This window comes from Phalangium opilio, unplaced genomic scaffold, assembly GCF_054372755.1.
Source record: "Phalangium opilio isolate 3A_F unplaced genomic scaffold, DU_Popi_V2 ptg000003l_1, whole genome shotgun sequence".
Lineage (NCBI taxonomy): Eukaryota > Metazoa > Arthropoda > Arachnida > Opiliones > Phalangiidae > Phalangium > Phalangium opilio.
In genome coordinates, this window is record NW_028324145.1 from 137,859 (window position 1) to 152,142 (window position 14,284).

The following is a 14,284-nucleotide window of genomic DNA, read 5'->3' on the forward strand; positions in this document are numbered from 1 at the left end:
AATAAAAATGTACCTCGATTTTTAATAACATTTTCAAAATCGACGTAACTCGGCCTAAGAAAAACATTTCGAGTATTTGTTCACTGTTTTCAAATATAACCACTGAAACCATTATTTTTGTAATTTTTGCGTTAATTCAAGCAAATGTAACGATATTCATTCAACAAACTGTTAAAATTCAATTTTAAATAAGAAATCGTTGTCACGGATTTTGTATCTTGAAGAAAAAAAACATGCGATTTTTTCGGTACACTTTTGAAAGCATTTTTTTCTGGAGAAATGTTTGACCGAATTCAGCTAAATTCCCTATAAAAACACTCATTGAAAGTGATTTCATCTTGATTGAACAATAATTAAAAATTTACCTCGATTTTTAATAACATTTTCAAAATCGACGTTTCACGGCCAAAGAAGCATACTTTGAGTATTTCTTCACTATTTTCAAATATGTTCACTGAAACCATTATTTTTATACTTTTTGCTTTAATTCAAGCAATGTAACGATATTCATTCAAAAAACTGTTAAAATTCAATTTTCAATAAGAAATCGTATTTACGGATTTTGTGTCTTGAAGAAGAAAAACCTGCGATTTTTTCGGTACTTTTTTGAATGCATTTTTTTCTGGAGAAATTTTTGACCGAATTCAGCTTAATTTCCTATAAAACACTCATTAAAAGTGATTTCATCTCGATTGAACAATAAATAAAAATGTACCTCGATTTTTAATAACATTTTCAAAATCGACGTAACTCGGCCTAAGAAAAACATTTTGAGTATTTGTTCTTTGTTTTCAAATATAACCACTGAAACCATTATTTTTGTAATTTTTGCGTTAATTCAAGCAAATGTAACGATATTCATTCAACAAACTGTTAAAATTCAATTTTAAATAAGAAATCGTTGTCACGGATTTTGTATCTTGAAGAAAAAAACATGCGATTTTTTCGGTACACTTTTGAATGCATTTTTTTCTGGAGAAATGTTTGACCGAATTCAGCTTAATTCCCTATAAAACACTCATTGAAAGTGATTTCATCTTGATTGAACAATAATTAAAAATTTACCTCGATTTTTAATAACATTTTCAAAATCGACGTTTCACGGCCAAAGAAGCATACTTTGAGTATTTCTTCACTATTTTCAAATATGTTCACTGAAACCATTATTTTTATACTTTTTGCTTTAACCCCAGTAGCACAAGCCTTCCGCATAACAGTCGGTTAAAGGTCAAATAGTCGGTTTACGGTCCAGTCAGCTGTACCATGCTTATTCCTACACTTTTCCGACTCATGAAGCCGACTACTTCTTTTAGTTGGCAATGCCGACATCTATCTGATAGTTCGAACAGAGATGGTTTAAAGTAGGCTTGCCTACCGTCTAGAAAATTCCAACTTATTTTTTGCCAATTGATTACCGACTCTCTCGCGCTAGTCGGTATTGAGACGTTTAAGAAGAGTAAAATTAAAAGCAAAGTTATGCTTAGGCCGTTTAGTAACCGACATTTATCCGACAGTTGGAACTGTGGTGGTTTGAAGTAGGCTTGCCTACCGTCCAAAACATGTAACCCATTTTTGCCAATTGATTACCAACTCCTTCCCGCTAGTCGGTATGGTTACGTTTTAAAAGAGTAAAATGAAACCATGCACGTCATCACCGAAGAGGGCGCTGCTAGGGCGAAAGCAAGTTAGCCTTTCCAGTATCTCTGACGCGGCTGGGTCGTTAGAATGTTTAAACGAGATTTTTGTGGTCGAAAATGATTAGTTATAGGCTTGCTAACTTTTAATTTCATCGCTAAGGTTCTTTGTCACACTATATAAACTAGAAACGTCTTCGTTTGTCACGTAAGGTTTGAATTCTGTTATTGAATTATCAATTTATCTACCTCTTAGAGCCAGTTTTATGCATAAGCCTTTGCTTTTTTACCTAGCTTCTCATCTGCTGGGAACCACACCCATAGAAAGTGAAACCAAAACTTAAACGTTTATGTATACCTTCAGTTTCTTTGATTGAATATAAAAGAAGCAAGTGTTTTGGGGCGCTTGGAGTTCAAAAACCTTATATATTAAGTATTTTAAAGATTTTTGGTTGTGAAAATAATGCTTAATTCCAAAATAGATCTCAATTTGTTTTAATTTGAGAATTTTTATGCGGTTTCAAACCTTTTAAGAGAAAAATGTGTCAAGTAATACCCTTTAGAATTGTATGTTTTTCTTTTTCCTTAAAAAATCTGTTAGTGTATATTTTTCAGTAAGATTTTTGTAATTTAAGAGATAGTAATTGGCCAAATCGAAGATATTAACAATGAATATTAATAAATGCTTTAATTGATGTAAATATTATACTCGCCCTGAAAAATTTAACTTTTTGTTAAAACCAATTAGCTAGGCAGCTAATATTTTCATTCGACTTGTCGTGTCAAATAGAATACATTGTTTAATATTTGAAATTGTTATAATTGACCTGCATGTTACTTGAAATATAAAAAGTACAAATTCTTAAGTGTTGTTCATTGAAAATGTATTAAAGAAATTTCAATACTAGGTATCAGTATCCTTTACTATAAGCGAATGAAGCCTCGAATTAAGGCTTGATCGTCGCAAAACCATCGGGCCTCGAGTTAAGGTTTGATCGTCGCAAAAGCGTCGGACCTCTTGCTGACAGGCGGTTAAGTCGACTCTCAAACGTGTTGGATGAGGGTCGTATTTCATTCGTGTCGTAACAGTCGGTAAACCAGTGGGCCGTAGTCCCACCGGGCGGACATTTCGATTTTCAAACCCTTACTCTACCAGCCCTTTACCGACGATTTACCGTTCCTATACTAAAAAGCCGCGAAATCGTCGGACTGAGCGCGGCTTTAGGTAGGCATAATGACGCCGACCTGTAGTCGGCCAACAGTCGATTTATAGTCGCCTCATAACAGTCGGAAAACCGGCGGGTCGTCGTCCCGCCGGGCGGACATTTCGACTCTCAAACCCTTACTCTACCAGCCCTTTACCGACGATTTACCGTTCCTATATTAAAAAGCCGTGAAATCGTCGGATTGAGCGCGGCTTTAGGTAGACATAATGACGCCGACATATAGTCGGCCAACAGTCGTTTTATAGTAGCCTCAAAACAGTAGGAAAACCGGCGGGCCATCGTCCCTCCAGGCGGACATTTCGACTTTCAAACCATTAGTCTCCCGACTTATTAGTGACTTTTTACCAACTCGTCGGTAACACACAAAGCCGACCATGTAGGCCCTACGTCGGCAGTGCTACTGGGGAATTCAAGCAAATGTAACGATATTCAATCAAAAAACTGTTAAAATTAAATTTTTCAATAAGAAATCGTTGTCACGGATTTTGTATCTTGAAGAAGAAAAACATGCGATTTTTTCGGTACTTTTTTGAATGCATTTTTTTCAGGAGAAATTTTTGACCGAATTCAGCTTAATTCCCTATAAAACACTCATTAAAAGTGATTTCATCTCGATTGAACAATAAATAAAAATGTACCTCGATTTTTAATAACATTTTCAAAATCGACGTTTCACGGCCAAAGAAGCATATTTTGAGTATTTATTCACTATTTTCAAATATAACCACTGAAACCATTATTTTTATACTTTTTGCTTTAGTTCAAGCAATGTAACGATATTCATTCAAAAAACTGTTAAAATTCAATTTTCAATAAGAAATCGTATTCACGGATTTTGTGTCTTGAAGAAGAAAAACCTGCGATTTTTTCGGTACTTTTTTGAATGCATTTTTTTCTGGAGAAATTTTTGACCGAATTCAGCTTAATTCCCTATAAAACACTCATTAAAAGTGATTTCATCTCGATTGAACAATAAATAAAAATGTACCTCGATTTTTAATAACATTTTCAAAATCGACGTAACTCGGCCTAAGAAAAACATTTTGAGTATTTGTTCACTATTTTCAAATATAACCACTGAAACCATTATTTTTGTAATTTTTGCGTTAATTCAAGCAAATGTAACGATATTCATTCAACAAACTGTTAAAATTCAATTTTAAATAAGAAATCGTTGTCACGGATTTTGTATCTTGAAGAAAAAAAACATGCGATTTTTTCGGTACACTTTTGAATGCATTTTTTTCTGGAGAAATGTTTGACCGAATTCAGCTAAATTCCCTATAAAACACTCATTAAAAGTGATTTCATCTCGATTGAACAATAATTAAAAATGTACCTCGATTTTTAATAACATTTTAAAAATCGACGTTTCACCGCCAACGAGGCATATTTTGAGTATTTCTTCACTATTTACAAATATATTCACTGAAACCATTATTTTTATACTTTTTGCTTTAATTCAAGCAAATGTAACGATATTCAATCAAAAAACTGTTAAAATTAAATTTTTCAATAAGAAATCGTTGTCACGGATTTTGTATCTTGAAGAAGAAAAACATGCGATTTTTTCGGTACTTATTTGAATGCTTTTTTTTCTGGAGAAAATTTTGACCGAATTCAGCTTAATTCCCTATAAAACACTCATTGAAAGTGATTTCATCTTGATTGAACAATAATTAAAAATTTACCTCGATTTTTAATAACATTTTCAAAATCGACGTTTCACGGCCAAAGAAGCATACTTTGAGTATTTCTTCACAATTTTCAAATATGTTCACTGAAACCATTATTTTTATACTTTTTGCTTTAATTCAAGCAAATGTAACGATATTCAATCAAAAAACTGTTAAAATTAAATTTTTCAATAAGAAATCGTTGTCACGGATTTTGTATCTTGAAGAAGAAAAACATGCGATTTTTTCGGTACTTTTTTGAATGCATTTTTTTCTGGAGAAATTTTTGACCAAATTCAGCTTAATTCCCTATAAAACACTCATTAAAAGTGATTTCATCTCGATTGAACAATAAATAAAAATGTACCTCGATTTTTAATAACATTTCCAAAATCGACGTTTCACGGCCAAAGAAGCATACTTTGAGTATTTCTTCACTATTTTCAAATATGTTCACTGAAACCATTATTTTTATACTTTTTGCTTTAATTCAAGCAAATGTAACGATATTCAATCAAAAAACTGTTAAAATTAAATTTTTCAATAAGAAATCGTTGTCACGGATTTTGTGTCTTGAAGAAGAAAAACCTGCGATTTTTTCGGTACTTTTTGAATGCATTTTTTTCTGGAAAAATTTTTGACCGAATTCAGCTTAATTCCCTATAAAACACTCATTGAAAGTGATTTCATCTTGATAGAACAATAATTAAAAATTTACCTCGATTTTTAATAACATTTTCAAAATCGACGTTTCACGGCCAAAGAAGCATACTTTGAGTATTTCTTCACTATTTTCAAATATGTTCACTGAAACCATTATTTTTATACATTTTGCTTTAATTCAAGCAATGTAACGATATTCATTCAAAAAACTGTTAAAATTCAATTTTCAATAAGATATCGTATTCACGGATTTTGTGTCTTGAAGAAGAAAAACCTGCGATTTTTTCGGTACTTTTTTGAATGCATTTTTTTCTGGAGAAATTTTTGACCGAATTCAGCTTAATTCCCTATAAAACACTCATTAAAAGTGATTTCATCTCGATTGAACAATAAATAAAAATGTACCTCGATTTTTAATAACATTTTCAAAATCGACGTAACTCGGCCTAAGAAAAACATTTCGAGTATTTGTTCACTGTTTTCAAATATAACCACTGAAACCATTATTTTTGTAATTTTTGCGTTAATTCAAGCAAATGTAACGATATTCATTCAACAAACTGTTAAAATTCAATTTTAAATAAGAAATCGTTGTCACGGATTTTGTATCTTGAAGAAAAAAAACATGCGATTTTTTCGGTACACTTTTGAAAGCATTTTTTTCTGGAGAAATGTTTGACCGAATTCAGCTAAATTCCCTATAAAAACACTCATTGAAAGTGATTTCATCTTGATTGAACAATAATTAAAAATTTACCTCGATTTTTAATAACATTTTCAAAATCGACGTTTCACGGCCAAAGAAGCATACTTTGAGTATTTCTTCACTATTTTCAAATATGTTCACTGAAACCATTATTTTTATACTTTTTGCTTTAATTCAAGCAATGTAACGATATTCATTCAAAAAACTGTTAAAATTCAATTTTCAATAAGAAATCGTATTTACGGATTTTGTGTCTTGAAGAAGAAAAACCTGCGATTTTTTCGGTACTTTTTTGAATGCATTTTTTTCTGGAGAAATTTTTGACCGAATTCAGCTTAATTTCCTATAAAACACTCATTAAAAGTGATTTCATCTCGATTGAACAATAAATAAAAATGTACCTCGATTTTTAATAACATTTTCAAAATCGACGTAACTCGGCCTAAGAAAAACATTTTGAGTATTTGTTCTTTGTTTTCAAATATAACCACTGAAACCATTATTTTTGTAATTTTTGCGTTAATTCAAGCAAATGTAACGATATTCATTCAACAAACTGTTAAAATTCAATTTTAAATAAGAAATCGTTGTCACGGATTTTGTATCTTGAAGAAAAAAACATGCGATTTTTTCGGTACACTTTTGAATGCATTTTTTTCTGGAGAAATGTTTGACCGAATTCAGCTTAATTCCCTATAAAACACTCATTGAAAGTGATTTCATCTTGATTGAACAATAATTAAAAATTTACCTCGATTTTTAATAACATTTTCAAAATCGACGTTTCACGGCCAAAGAAGCATACTTTGAGTATTTCTTCACTATTTTCAAATATGTTCACTGAAACCATTATTTTTATACTTTTTGCTTTAACCCCAGTAGCACAAGCCTTCCGCATAACAGTCGGTTAAAGGTCAAATAGTCGGTTTACGGTCCAGTCAGCTGTACCATGCTTATTCCTACACTTTTCCGACTCATGAAGCCGACTACTTCTTTTAGTTGGCAATGCCGACATCTATCTGATAGTTCGAACAGAGATGGTTTAAAGTAGGCTTGCCTACCGTCTAGAAAATTCCAACTTATTTTTTGCCAATTGATTACCGACTCTCTCGCGCTAGTCGGTATTGAGACGTTTAAGAAGAGTAAAATTAAAAGCAAAGTTATGCTTAGGCCGTTTAGTAACCGACATTTATCCGACAGTTGGAACTGTGGTGGTTTGAAGTAGGCTTGCCTACCGTCCAAAACATGTAACCCATTTTTGCCAATTGATTACCAACTCCTTCCCGCTAGTCGGTATGGTTACGTTTTAAAAGAGTAAAATGAAACCATGCACGTCATCACCGAAGAGGGCGCTGCTAGGGCGAAAGCAAGTTAGCCTTTCCAGTATCTCTGACGCGGCTGGGTCGTTAGAATGTTTAAACGAGATTTTTGTGGTCGAAAATGATTAGTTATAGGCTTGCTAACTTTTAATTTCATCGCTAAGGTTCTTTGTCACACTATATAAACTAGAAACGTCTTCGTTTGTCACGTAAGGTTTGAATTCTGTTATTGAATTATCAATTTATCTACCTCTTAGAGCCAGTTTTATGCATAAGCCTTTGCTTTTTTACCTAGCTTCTCATCTGCTGGGAACCACACCCATAGAAAGTGAAACCAAAACTTAAACGTTTATGTATACCTTCAGTTTCTTTGATTGAATATAAAAGAAGCAAGTGTTTTGGGGCGCTTGGAGTTCAAAAACCTTATATATTAAGTATTTTAAAGATTTTTGGTTGTGAAAATAATGCTTAATTCCAAAATAGATCTCAATTTGTTTTAATTTGAGAATTTTTATGCGGTTTCAAACCTTTTAAGAGAAAAATGTGTCAAGTAATACCCTTTAGAATTGTATGTTTTTCTTTTTCCTTAAAAAATCTGTTAGTGTATATTTTTCAGTAAGATTTTTGTAATTTAAGAGATAGTAATTGGCCAAATCGAAGATATTAACAATGAATATTAATAAATGCTTTAATTGATGTAAATATTATACTCGCCCTGAAAAATTTAACTTTTTGTTAAAACCAATTAGCTAGGCAGCTAATATTTTCATTCGACTTGTCGTGTCAAATAGAATACATTGTTTAATATTTGAAATTGTTATAATTGACCTGCATGTTACTTGAAATATAAAAAGTACAAATTCTTAAGTGTTGTTCATTGAAAATGTATTAAAGAAATTTCAATACTAGGTATCAGTATCCTTTACTATAAGCGAATGAAGCCTCGAATTAAGGCTTGATCGTCGCAAAACCATCGGGCCTCGAGTTAAGGTTTGATCGTCGCAAAAGCGTCGGACCTCTTGCTGACAGGCGGTTAAGTCGACTCTCAAACGTGTTGGATGAGGGTCGTATTTCATTCGTGTCGTAACAGTCGGTAAACCAGTGGGCCGTAGTCCCACCGGGCGGACATTTCGATTTTCAAACCCTTACTCTACCAGCCCTTTACCGACGATTTACCGTTCCTATACTAAAAAGCCGCGAAATCGTCGGACTGAGCGCGGCTTTAGGTAGGCATAATGACGCCGACCTGTAGTCGGCCAACAGTCGATTTATAGTCGCCTCATAACAGTCGGAAAACCGGCGGGTCGTCGTCCCGCCGGGCGGACATTTCGACTCTCAAACCCTTACTCTACCAGCCCTTTACCGACGATTTACCGTTCCTATATTAAAAAGCCGTGAAATCGTCGGATTGAGCGCGGCTTTAGGTAGACATAATGACGCCGACATATAGTCGGCCAACAGTCGTTTTATAGTAGCCTCAAAACAGTAGGAAAACCGGCGGGCCATCGTCCTCCAGGCGGACATTTCGACTTTCAAACCATTAGTCTCCCGACTTATTAGTGACTTTTTACCAACTCGTCGGTAACACACAAAGCCGACCATGTAGGCCCTACGTCGGCAGTGCTACTGGGGAATTCAAGCAAATGTAACGATATTCAATCAAAAAACTGTTAAAATTAAATTTTTCAATAAGAAATCGTTGTCACGGATTTTGTATCTTGAAGAAGAAAAACATGCGATTTTTTCGGTACTTTTTTGAATGCATTTTTTTCAGGAGAAATTTTTGACCGAATTCAGCTTAATTCCCTATAAAACACTCATTAATAGTGATTTCATCTCGATTGAACAATAAATAAAAATGTACCTCGATTTTTAATAACATTTTCAAAATCGACGTTTCACGGCCAAAGAAGCATATTTTGAGTATTTCTTCACTATTTTCAAATATAACCACTGAAACCATTATTTTTATACTTTTTGCTTTAGTTCAAGCAATGTAACGATATTCATTCAAAAAACTGTTAAAATTCAATTTTCAATAAGAAATCGTATTCACGGATTTTGTGTCTTGAAGAAGAAAAACCTGCGATTTTTTCGGTACTTTTTTGAATGCATTTTTTTCTGGAGAAATTTTTGACCGAATTCAGCTTAATTCCCTATAAAACACTCATTAAAAGTGATTTCATCTCGATTGAACAATAAATGAAAATGTACCTCGATTTTTAATAACATTTTCAAAATCGACGTTTCACGGCCAAAGAAGCATACTTTGAGTATTTCTTCACTATTTTCAAATATGTTCACTGAAACCATTATTTTTATACTTTTTGCTTTAATTCAAGCAAATGTAACGATATTCAATCAAAAAACTGTTAAAGTTAAATTTTTCAATAAGAAATCGTTGTCACGGATTTTGTATCTTGAAGAAGAAAAACATGCGATTTTTTCGGTACTTTTTTGAATGCATTTTTTTCTGGAGAAATTTTTGACCGAATTCAGCTTAATTCCCTATAAAACACTCATTAAAAGTGATTCATCTCGATTGAACAATAAATGAAAATGTACCTCGATTTTTAATAACATTTTCAAAATCGACGTAACTCGGCCTAAGAAAAACATTTTGAGTATTTGTTCACTGTTTTCAAATATAACCACTGAAACCATTATTTTTGTAATTTTTGCGTTAATTCAAGCAAATGTAACGATATTCATTCAAAAAACTGTTAAAATTAAATTTTTCAATAAGAAATCGTTGTCACGGATTTTGTATCTTGAAGAAGAAAAACATGCGATTTTTTCGGTACTTTTTTGAATGCATTTTTTTCAGGAGAAATTTTTGACCGAATTCAGCTTAATTCCCTATAAAACACTCATTAAAAGTGATTTCATCTCGATTGAACAATAAATAAAAATGTACCTCGATTTTTAATAACATTTTCAAAATCGACGTTTCACGGCCAAAGAAGCATATTTTGAGTATTTCTTCACTATTTTCAAATATAACCACTGAAACCATTATTTTTATACTTTTTGGTTTAGTTCAAGCAATGTAACGATATTCATTCAAAAAACTGTTAAAATTCAATTTTCAATAAGAAATCGTATTCACGGATTTTGTGCCTTGAAGAAGAAAAACCTGCGATTTTTACGGTACTTTTTTGAATGCATTTTTTTCTGGAGAAATTTTTGACCGAATTCAGCTTAATTCCCTATAAAACACTCATTAAAAGTGATTTCATCTCGATTGAACAATAAATGAAAATGTACCTCGATTTTTAATAACATTTTCAAAATCGACGTAACTCGGCCTAAGAAAAACATTTTGAGTATTTGTTCACTGTTTTCAAATATAACCACTGAAACCATTATTTTTGTAATTTTTGCGTTAATTCAAGCAAATGTAACGATATTCATTCAAAAAACTGTTAAAATTCAATTTTTCAATAAGAAATCGTTGTCACGGATTTTGTATCTTGAAGAAGAAAAACATGCGATTTTTTCGGTACACTTTTGAATGCCTTTTTTTTCTGGAGAAATGTTTGACCGAATTCAGCTTAATTCCCTATAAAACACTCATTGAAAGTGATTTCATCTCGATTGAACAATAATTAAAAATTTACCTCGATTTTAAATAACATTTTCAAAATCGACGTTTCACGGCCAAAGAAGCATACTTTGAGTATTTCTTCACTATTTTCAAATATGTTCACTGAAACCATTATTTTTATACTTTTTGCTTTAATTCAAGCAAATGTAACGATATTCAATCAAAAAACTGTTAAAGTTAAATTTTTCAATAAGAAATCGTTGTCACGGATTTTGTATCTTGAAGAAGAAAAACATGCGATTTTTTCGGTACTTTTTTGAATGCATTTTTTTCTGGAGAAATTTTTGACCGAATTCAGCTTAATTCCCTATAAAACACTCAATAAAAGTGATTTCATCTCGATTGAACAAAAAATAAAAATGTACCTCGATTTTTAATAACATTTTCAAAATCGACGTTTCACGGCCAAAGAAGCATATTTTGAGTATTTCTTCACTTATTTCAAATATAACCACTGAAACCATTATTTTTATACTTTTTGCTTTAGTTCAAGCAATGTAACGATATTCATTCAAAAAACTGTTAAAATTCAATTTTCAATAAGAAATCGTATTCACGGATTTTGTGTCTTGAAGAAGAAAAACCTGCGATTTTTTCGGTACTTTTTTGAATGCATTTTTTTCTGGAGAAATTTTTGACCGAATTCAGCTTAATTCCCTATAAAACACTCATTAAAAGTGATTCATCTCGATTGAACAATAAATGAAAATGTACCTCGATTTTTAATAACATTTTCAAAATCGACGTAACTCGGCCTAAGAAAAACATTTTGAGTATTTGTTCACTGTTTTCAAATATAACCACTGAAACCATTATTTTTGTAATTTTTGCGTTAATTCAAGCAAATGTAACGATATTCATTCAAAAAACTGTTAAAATTCAATTTTTCAATAAGAAATCGTTGTCACGGATTTTGTATCTTGAAGAAGAAAAACATGCGATTTTTTCGGTACTTTTTTGAATGCATTTTTTTCTGGAGAAATTTTTGACCGAATTCAGCTTAATTCCCTATAAAACACTCAATAAAAGTGATTTCATCTCGATTGAACAAAAAATAAAAATGTACCTCGATTTTTAATAACATTTTCAAAATCGACGTTTCACGGCCAAAGAAGCATATTTTGAGTATTTCTTCACTATTTTCAAATATAACCACTGAAACCATTATTTTTATACTTTTTGGTTTAGTTCAAGCAATGTAACGATATTCATTCAAAAAACTGTTAAAATTCAATTTTCAATAAGAAATCGTATTTACGGATTTTGTGTCTTGAAGAAGAAAAACCTGCGATTTTTTCGGTACTTTTTTGAATGCATTTTTTTCTGGAGAAATTTTTGACCGAATTCAGCTTAATTTCCTATAAAACACTCATTAAAAGTGATTTCATCTCGATTGAACAATAAATAAAAATGTACCTCGATTTTTAATAACATTTTCAAAATCGACGTAACTCGGCCTAAGAAAAACATTTTGAGTATTTGTTCTTTGTTTTCAAATATAACCACTGAAACCATTATTTTTGTAATTTTTGCGTTAATTCAAGCAAATGTAACGATATTCATTCAACAAACTGTTAAAATTCAATTTTAAATAAGAAATCGTTGTCACGGATTTTGTATCTTGAAGAAAAAAACATGCGATTTTTTCGGTACACTTTTGAATGCATTTTTTTCTGGAGAAATGTTTGACCGAATTCAGCTTAATTCCCTATAAAACACTCATTGAAAGTGATTTCATCTTGATTGAACAATAATTAAAAATTTACCTCGATTTTTAATAACATTTTCAAAATCGACGTTTCACGGCCAAAGAAGCATACTTTGAGTATTTCTTCACTATTTTCAAATATGTTCACTGAAACCATTATTTTTATACTTTTTGCTTTAACCCCAGTAGCACAAGCCTTCCGCATAACAGTCGGTTAAAGGTCAAATAGTCGGTTTACGGTCCAGTCAGCTGTACCATGCTTATTCCTACACTTTTCCGACTCATGAAGCCGACTACTTCTTTTAGTTGGCAATGCCGACATCTATCTGATAGTTCGAACAGAGATGGTTTAAAGTAGGCTTGCCTACCGTCTAGAAAATTCCAACTTATTTTTTGCCAATTGATTACCGACTCTCTCGCGCTAGTCGGTATTGAGACGTTTAAGAAGAGTAAAATTAAAAGCAAAGTTATGCTTAGGCCGTTTAGTAACCGACATTTATCCGACAGTTGGAACTGTGGTGGTTTGAAGTAGGCTTGCCTACCGTCCAAAACATGTAACCCATTTTTGCCAATTGATTACCAACTCCTTCCCGCTAGTCGGTATGGTTACGTTTTAAAAGAGTAAAATGAAACCATGCACGTCATCACCGAAGAGGGCGCTGCTAGGGCGAAAGCAAGTTAGCCTTTCCAGTATCTCTGACGCGGCTGGGTCGTTAGAATGTTTAAACGAGATTTTTGTGGTCGAAAATGATTAGTTATAGGCTTGCTAACTTTTAATTTCATCGCTAAGGTTCTTTGTCACACTATATAAACTAGAAACGTCTTCGTTTGTCACGTAAGGTTTGAATTCTGTTATTGAATTATCAATTTATCTACCTCTTAGAGCCAGTTTTATGCATAAGCCTTTGCTTTTTTACCTAGCTTCTCATCTGCTGGGAACCACACCCATAGAAAGTGAAACCAAAACTTAAACGTTTATGTATACCTTCAGTTTCTTTGATTGAATATAAAAGAAGCAAGTGTTTTGGGGCGCTTGGAGTTCAAAAACCTTATATATTAAGTATTTTAAAGATTTTTGGTTGTGAAAATAATGCTTAATTCCAAAATAGATCTCAATTTGTTTTAATTTGAGAATTTTTATGCGGTTTCAAACCTTTTAAGAGAAAAATGTGTCAAGTAATACCCTTTAGAATTGTATGTTTTTCTTTTTCCTTAAAAAATCTGTTAGTGTATATTTTTCAGTAAGATTTTTGTAATTTAAGAGATAGTAATTGGCCAAATCGAAGATATTAACAATGAATATTAATAAATGCTTTAATTGATGTAAATATTATACTCGCCCTGAAAAATTTAACTTTTTGTTAAAACCAATTAGCTAGGCAGCTAATATTTTCATTCGACTTGTCGTGTCAAATAGAATACATTGTTTAATATTTGAAATTGTTATAATTGACCTGCATGTTACTTGAAATATAAAAAGTACAAATTCTTAAGTGTTGTTCATTGAAAATGTATTAAAGAAATTTCAATACTAGGTATCAGTATCCTTTACTATAAGCGAATGAAGCCTCGAATTAAGGCTTGATCGTCGCAAAACCATCGGGCCTCGAGTTAAGGTTTGATCGTCGCAAAAGCGTCGGACCTCTTGCTGACAGGCGGTTAAGTCGACTCTCAAACGTGTTGGATGAGGGTCGTATTTCATTCGTGTCGTAACAGTCGGTAAACCAGTGGGCCGTAGTCCCACC

The 14,284-nt window shown here is 32.2% G+C and overlaps 3 long non-coding RNA genes across 3 annotated transcripts; all 3 read left to right on the top strand.

The window, feature by feature from the left end:
• Positions 1 to 1,472: 1,472 nt before the first annotated feature.
• Positions 1,473 to 2,541, top strand: LOC149716679 (uncharacterized). Its single transcript, XR_016365548.1, has 2 exons — positions 1,473 to 1,842; positions 1,929 to 2,541. It is a non-coding gene; the product is annotated as an uncharacterized LOC149716679 (long non-coding RNA).
• Positions 2,542 to 7,048: 4,507 nt separating this feature from the next.
• On the top strand, positions 7,049 to 8,132 carry LOC149716680 (uncharacterized). The gene is made up of 2 exons (XR_016365549.1): positions 7,049 to 7,433; positions 7,520 to 8,132. It is a non-coding gene; the product is annotated as an uncharacterized LOC149716680 (long non-coding RNA).
• A 4,872-nt stretch (positions 8,133 to 13,004) lies between these two features.
• Positions 13,005 to 14,073, top strand: LOC149716681 (uncharacterized). The gene is made up of 2 exons (XR_016365550.1): positions 13,005 to 13,374; positions 13,461 to 14,073. It is a non-coding gene; the product is annotated as an uncharacterized LOC149716681 (long non-coding RNA).
• The last annotated feature ends 211 nt before the right edge of the window (positions 14,074 to 14,284 follow it).